This window comes from Coregonus clupeaformis, chromosome 5 (genome assembly GCF_020615455.1).
Source record: "Coregonus clupeaformis isolate EN_2021a chromosome 5, ASM2061545v1, whole genome shotgun sequence".
Taxonomy (NCBI): domain Eukaryota; kingdom Metazoa; phylum Chordata; class Actinopteri; order Salmoniformes; family Salmonidae; genus Coregonus; species Coregonus clupeaformis.
In genome coordinates, this window is record NC_059196.1 from 29,034,069 (window position 1) to 29,041,041 (window position 6,973).

Below are 6,973 nucleotides of genomic sequence, written 5' to 3' on the forward strand. Positions count from 1 at the left end.
TGGAGAGTTCATCAATGAGCTTGACTCCTTGATAAGTTCCTTTCCTGAGGATGGCTCACCCCTCACAGTTCTGGGTGACTTCAACCTCCCTACGTCTACCTTTGACTAATTTCTCTCTGCCTCCTTCTTTCCACTCCTCTCCTCTTTTGACCTCACCCTCTCACCGTCCCCCCCTACTCACAAGGCAGGCAATACGCTTGACCTCATCTTTACTAGATGCTGTTCTTCTACTAATCTCACTGCAACTCCCCTCCATGTCTCCGACCACTACTTTGTATCCTTTTCTCTCTCGCTCTCCTCCAACACTACTCACTCTGCCCCTACTCAGATGGTAATGCGCTGTCGCAACTTTCGCTCTCTCTCTCCCGCTACTCTCTCCTCTTCCATCCTATCATCTCTTCCCTCTGCTCAATCCTTCTCTCTCCAATCTCCTGATTCTGCCTCCTCAACCCTCCTCTCCTCCCTTTCTGCATCCTTTGACTCTCTATGTCCCCTATCCTCCCGGCCGGCTCGGACCTCCCCTCCTGCTCCGTGGCTTGATGACTCATTGCGAGCTCACAGAACAGGGCTCCGGGCAGCCGAGCGGAAATGGAGGAAAACTAGACTCCCTGCGGACCTGGCATCTTTTCACTCCCTCCTCTCTACATTTTCTTCATCTGTTTCTGCTGCTAAAGCCACTCTACCACTCTACCACTCTAAATTCCAAGCATCTGCCTCTAACCCTAGGAAGCTCTTTGCAACCTTCTCTCTAAATTCCAAGCATCTGCCTCTAACCCTAGGAAGCTCTTTGCAACCTTCTCCTCCCTGCTGAATCCTCCTCCCCCCTCCCTCTGTGGATGACTTCGTCAACCATTTTGAAAAGAAGGTTGACGACATCCGATCCTCGTTTGTTAAGTCAAATGACACTGCTGGTCCTGCTCACATTGCCCTACCCTATGCTTTGACTTCTTTCTCCCCTCTCTCTCCAGATAAAATCTTGCGACTTGTGACGGCCGGCCGCCCAACAACCTGCCCGCTTGACCCTATCCCCTCCTCTCTTCTCCAGACCATCTCCGGTGACCTTCTCCCTTACCTCACCTAGCTCATCAACTCATCCTTGACCGCTGGCTATGTCCCTTCCGTCTTCAAGAGAGAGAGAGTTGCACCCCTTCTAAAAAAAACAACACTCGATTCCTCTGATGTCAACAACTACAGACCAGTATCCCTTCTTTCTTTTCTCTCCAAAACTCTTGAGCGTGCCGTCTTTAGCCAACTATCTTGCTATCTCTCTCAGAATGACCTTCTTGATCCAAACCAGTCAGGTTTCAAGACTGGTTATTCAACTGAGACTGCTCTTCTCTGTGTCAAGGAGGCTCTCCGCACTGCTAAAGCTAACTCTCTCTCCTCTGCTCTTGTCCTTCTAGACCTGTCTGCTGCCTTTGATACTGTGAACCATCAGATCCTCCTCTCCACCCTCTCCGAGCTGGGCATCTCTGGCGCGGCTCACTCTTGGATTGCGTCCTACCTGACCGGTCACTACTACCAAGTGGCGTGGCGAGAATCTGTCTCCGCACCACGTGCTCTCACCACTGGTGTCCCCCAGGGCTCAGTTCTAGGCCCTCTCCTATTCTCGCTATACACCAAGTCACTTGGCTCTGTCATATCCTCACATGGCCTCTCCTATCATTGCTACGCAGACGACACACAACTAATCTTCTCCTTTCCCCCTTCTGATAACCAGGTGGCGTATCGCATCTCTGCATGTCTGGCAGACATATCAGTGTGGATGACGGATCACCACCTCAAGCTGAACCTCGGCAAGACGGAGCTGCTCTTCCTCTTTGGGAAGGACTGCCCGTTCCTGTAACGATCCCGGCTGTCTGAGTCGGGTCCTGTCTGGTGACTAGTGTTCCTGTTCGTAATCTCCAGTTTCCCGAGGGTTCGGGAACGCTCCGGGGAGCGCTTTTGTTTTCCGCACCTGCATCCCATCAGCAATCTGCACACCTGGTCCTGATCATCACCCTTCTTAGGCTCTGGCCCAACATCCAGTTCCTGCCGGATCGTTAGCCATGAACAGTATGTTTGTCTGCGTATCAGTCTCTGAGCCATTAGTGTTAGTTTTGTTGTTTTGCACCTTTTTGACTAGCTGTGTACTGACCTCCGTTTTTGTTCTGTCTGCAGTCTCTCACCCGGAACCTTCACCCAACCTCTGCCTGATGGTCGGCGGCTGCCGAGCCAGTACCGGACCAACCACTGCACCCTCAACAACCCATCCACGCCACCCGCTCTGTTCCTGGATTATTCAGCCTCACTCGGAATCTATTAATAAACACTCACCTTTGCCTCAACGTACCTTGTCCTGGTCTGCTTCTGGGTTCTGGCTTAGTTAACCGTGACAGTTCCATGATCTCGCCATCACGGTTGACAACTCCGTTGTGTCCTCCTCCCAGAGTGCGAAGAGCCTTGGCGTGACCCTGGACAACACCCTGTCGTTCTCCGCTAACATCAAGGCAGTGACCCGATCCTGTAAGTTCATGCTCTACAACATTCGGAGGGTATGACCCTGCCTTACACAGGAAGCGGCACAGGTCCTAATCCAGGCACTTGTCATCTCCCGTCTGGATTACTGCAACTCGCTGTTGGCTGGGCTCCCTGCCTGTGCCATTAAACCCCTACAACTCATCCAGAATGCCGCAGCCCGTCTGGTGTTCAACCTTCCCAAGTTCTCTCACGTCACCCCACTCCTCCGCACACTCCACTGGCTTCCAGTTGAAGCTCGCATCTGCTACAAGACCATGGTGCTTGCCTACGGAGCTGTGAGGGGAACGGCATCTCCGTACCTTCAGGCTCTGATCAGTCCCTACACCCAAACGAGGGCATTGCATTCATCCACCTCTGGCCTGCTGGCCCCCTAACTCTGCGGAAGCACAGTTCCTGTTCAGCCCAGTCAAAACTGTTCGCTGCTCTGGTACCCCAATGGTGGAATAAGCTCCCTCACGACGCCAGGACAGCGGAGTCACTCACCACCTTCCGGAGACACTTGAAACCCCACCTCTTTAAGGAATACCTGGGATAGGATAAAGTAATCATTTTACCCCCCCTTACCCCACCCCCCAAATATTTTTAAATAAAATAAAAAATATACATATTGTAAAGTGGTTATACCACTGGCTATAAGGTCAATGCACCAATTTGTGAGTCGCTCTGGATAAGAGCGTCTGCTAAATGACGTAAATGTAAATGTAAATGAGTACAAAGACAAGTGTGTCTTGCCTACAGTCAAGCATGGTGGTGGGAGTGTCATGGTCTGGGGCTGCATGAGTGCTGCCGGCACTGGGGAGCTACAGTTCATTGAGGGAACCGTGAATGCCAACATGTTCTGTGACATACTGAAGCAGAGCATGATCCCCTCCCTTCGGAGACTGGAGCGCAGGGCAGTATTCCAACATGATAACGACCTCAAACACACCTCCAAGACGACCACTGCCTTGCTAAAGAAGCTGAGGGTAAAGGTGATGGACTGGCCAAGCATGTCTCCAGACCTAAACCCTATTGAGCATCTGTGGGGCATCCTCAACCATCGTCATGGAGGAGTGGACGAGGACTCCAGTGGCAACCTATGAAGCTCTGGTGAACTCCATGCCCAAGAGGGTTAAGGCAGTGCTGGAAAATGATGGTGGCCATACAAAATATTGACACTTTGGGCCCAATTTGGACATTTTCACTTAGGAGTGTACTCACTTTTGTTGCCAGCGATTTAGACATTAATGGCTGTGTGTTGTGTTATTTTGAGGGGACAGCAAATTTACACTGTCATACAAGCTATACACTCACTACTTTACATTGTAGCAAAGTGTCATTTCTTCAGTGTTGTCTCATGAAAAGATATACTGAAATATTTACAAAAATGTGAGGGGTGTACTCACTTTTGTGAGATACTGTACATACACATACATATACACACACTGTACATACATATACATACATATATATGTGTCCTTTTAAAAAATATATTTCCTTTTATTACTTTCCAACCCCACCACCCCTTCCCTAATTGGAATAAATTAGTGAACAACAATGCTTAGGCCTCTACATCCAGCTTATACATACTATATACGTTTGATGGACACAGTCAATTTTACAATAATTCTATTTTGTTTGTTTTTACTCCTGAACTTCCTCTACCCTCAACCTCTTCGATCATTTTCATGATGTCCATCCTGTTTGCTTCTATATGCCATATCTTTCTAACTGTGCTCTTTCACAAAAGCTCTCAACCTATAACCTATATACTTATTATGGACACAGTGTGCTTTACATTAGTTATCTTGTTGTTATTAGTTGTTGTTAGTTGTTATTAGTCCCATCCTTCAACTCCATTCAACACCACCCATCTATCTCTTAACACCATCCATACTGGATTTCTATTTGCCATATATTTTTCAACTGTACTGTAATGTTTTACAAAAGTTCTGAACCCTTCTATTCTCATTGTTTCTACAGATTGTAAATTGAAAATAAACATTTTTGCTAAAAGTTGTTATATATTAATCGATTGACTATGACTTTTCAGATCACCCAGTAGTGCTATCTGCAAGGTTAGCTCCAGGTAAATATTGCAATCCTTTAGCCATTCCTGGACCTGTGTCCAAAAACAAGCTACAAATGGACAGTACCAAAACAAATGATCTAATGGTTCTGTCTCTTCGCAGCAAAATCTGCAGAGCTGGGAAGATGATATCCCCCATATAAATAACATTCTATTGGTAGCAAGAATTTTGTATAATAATTTAAATTAAAAAAATTATAAGTTTTGAATCCGGCGTTGTTTTGCGTATCAGTTCATAAACACTATGCCATGGAATCGGTACGTCAAAAATCTCTTCCCAACTATTTTCCAATCTATATGGGACGGCTGTTAATCCTTTGGTCCTTAAATGAAACTGGTATACTTTTTTATTTATCACAATTTTCTTTAACCAATTATGTTCTTTAATGCAAGGCCGACAGACAAGTTCCTTACTTTTTCCCCCTTCCACTTTCCTCTTCCATTTTTGCAGTAATGCTGCATTTATTTGGTTGTAATTTTGGGTAGAGCAGACATTTCCATATTTTTTTGTTAGCTGCATGTGTGTGTTTGTTTGTGTATGTGTGTGTTTGTGTGTGTGTTTGTGTATGTGCGTGTGTGTTTGGGTGTGTGTGTGTGTTTGTGTGTGTGTGTTTGTGTTTGTGTATGTGTGTGTGTGTGTGTGTGTGTGTTTGTGTATATATGTGTGTTTGTGTATGTGTGTGTGTGTGTGTATGTGTTTGTGTTTGTGTTTGTGTGTGTGTGTTTGTGTATGTTTGTGTGTGTTTGTGTATGAGTGTATGTTTGTGTATGTGTTTGTGTGTGTGTGTGTGTGTGTATGTGTGTTTGTGTGTGTGTGTGTGTGTGTGTGGACCAGGCACAAACATGCCACTGCCATCCGTCCCAGCCTCATACCTACTTCATGGGAGAGATTGCTTTTGGACAGAAGACCGATTCTTTATTAGATATGCTGTAAATATATGTTCTCTCTCTCTCTGTGTCTCTGTCTCTCTATCTCTGTCTCTGTCTCTGTCTCTGTCTCTGTCTCTGTCTCTGTCTCTGTCTCTGTCTCTGTCTCTGTCTCTGTCTCTGTCTCTGTCTCTGTCTCTCTCTCTCTCTCTCTCTCTCTCTCTCTCTCTCTCTCTCTCTCTCTCTCTCTCTCTCTCTCTCTCTCTCTCTCTCTCTCTCTCTCTCTCTCTCTCTCTCTCTCTCTCTCTAGTCTTTCTTTCTTTCTACACAAAAGCTAAACTCACTGCATTTTTCATAAAGGTAGGTGGACTATCAGAAATGAAACTCATACTTTAGTCAAGCTCAGAGAGCATGAAATTACTGGGGACAAATGACCTCTATCTCTCCCCCTCCTTTCTCTGTTTCCATTTGTCCCAAACATTTTTTTTTCTACTTCTACTACTATTTCATTTTTATTTTTTATTTGTACTTGTTTGTGACTTTCATTTGAAGAGAGGATAGCCACAACAATGATGCCACCTGTCTGATTGTGAAGCCAAAATGGAAGCAATTGTAAACATATGTTTTTTAAATAGAAAATGTCATGAATTTTTATCTGTTCAATAAAATGGGATACATCTGTAAAACTGAAATTAACTTTCACTGTTAGGCACAGCTCAATCCCAAAGATGAATGGTAGAGATGTTTATTTTATATTCATATAAGTCTGGCTGGATTTGAATGGTGGTAGCTGTCATAAAGCATTCATCGTAATTGTTGTAATATTTATGTGGAGGAAATCGCTCATCAGTGTCCAACGTTTATTTATATTACTGTAGGCTATATAAAAAAATGCCAAAATTCAAGTGTTCAATCAATGTTCTTCTCGGAGTGTGTTTGTTACTATGAAACAGAAAGCATATGTGTTGGAACATGGTAACAGCTTATTTCTATGACGACAATACACCAAACGCGCACGGTCAAATGATGAAAACATCAGTAGCCTGAACAACATTATAAGAACCAAGTATGCTTGATAAATAGTGAACCTCAGCAAAAAAAAAGCAATAATGTAATTATAATTAATTTAAATGTTGATATGACATCAGTCAAAAATAGTCAATTATTGTCAGCTTGTGCTTTATATTGTGCACATCTTCACGCAATGGCATCATTTGGATTTCATTTAGCTGTTGTCCCTTGTCCTAACAGTTGACACAAAATCTTTCACAACTTTCACTTGCTTGACGCACTTTGACCTTTTTCTGGTTATAGCGCATAATAGTCTCCGGTTTTTGTTTTATTGTGTTCCAGTTGTTTTGTCATTCTTCAGCGCCGTTGAGGAGTACAACGGCTGTGCAGGTGCCTTATTTTGCGCAGATGGAGGGAGCTCCTGACTCACTTTGTTCACGGTGCCGGCCAGACTTGTTTTCTTCGCAAGCAACTTGTTCTCCAATGAAAGTGAAGTGAATAAATTGT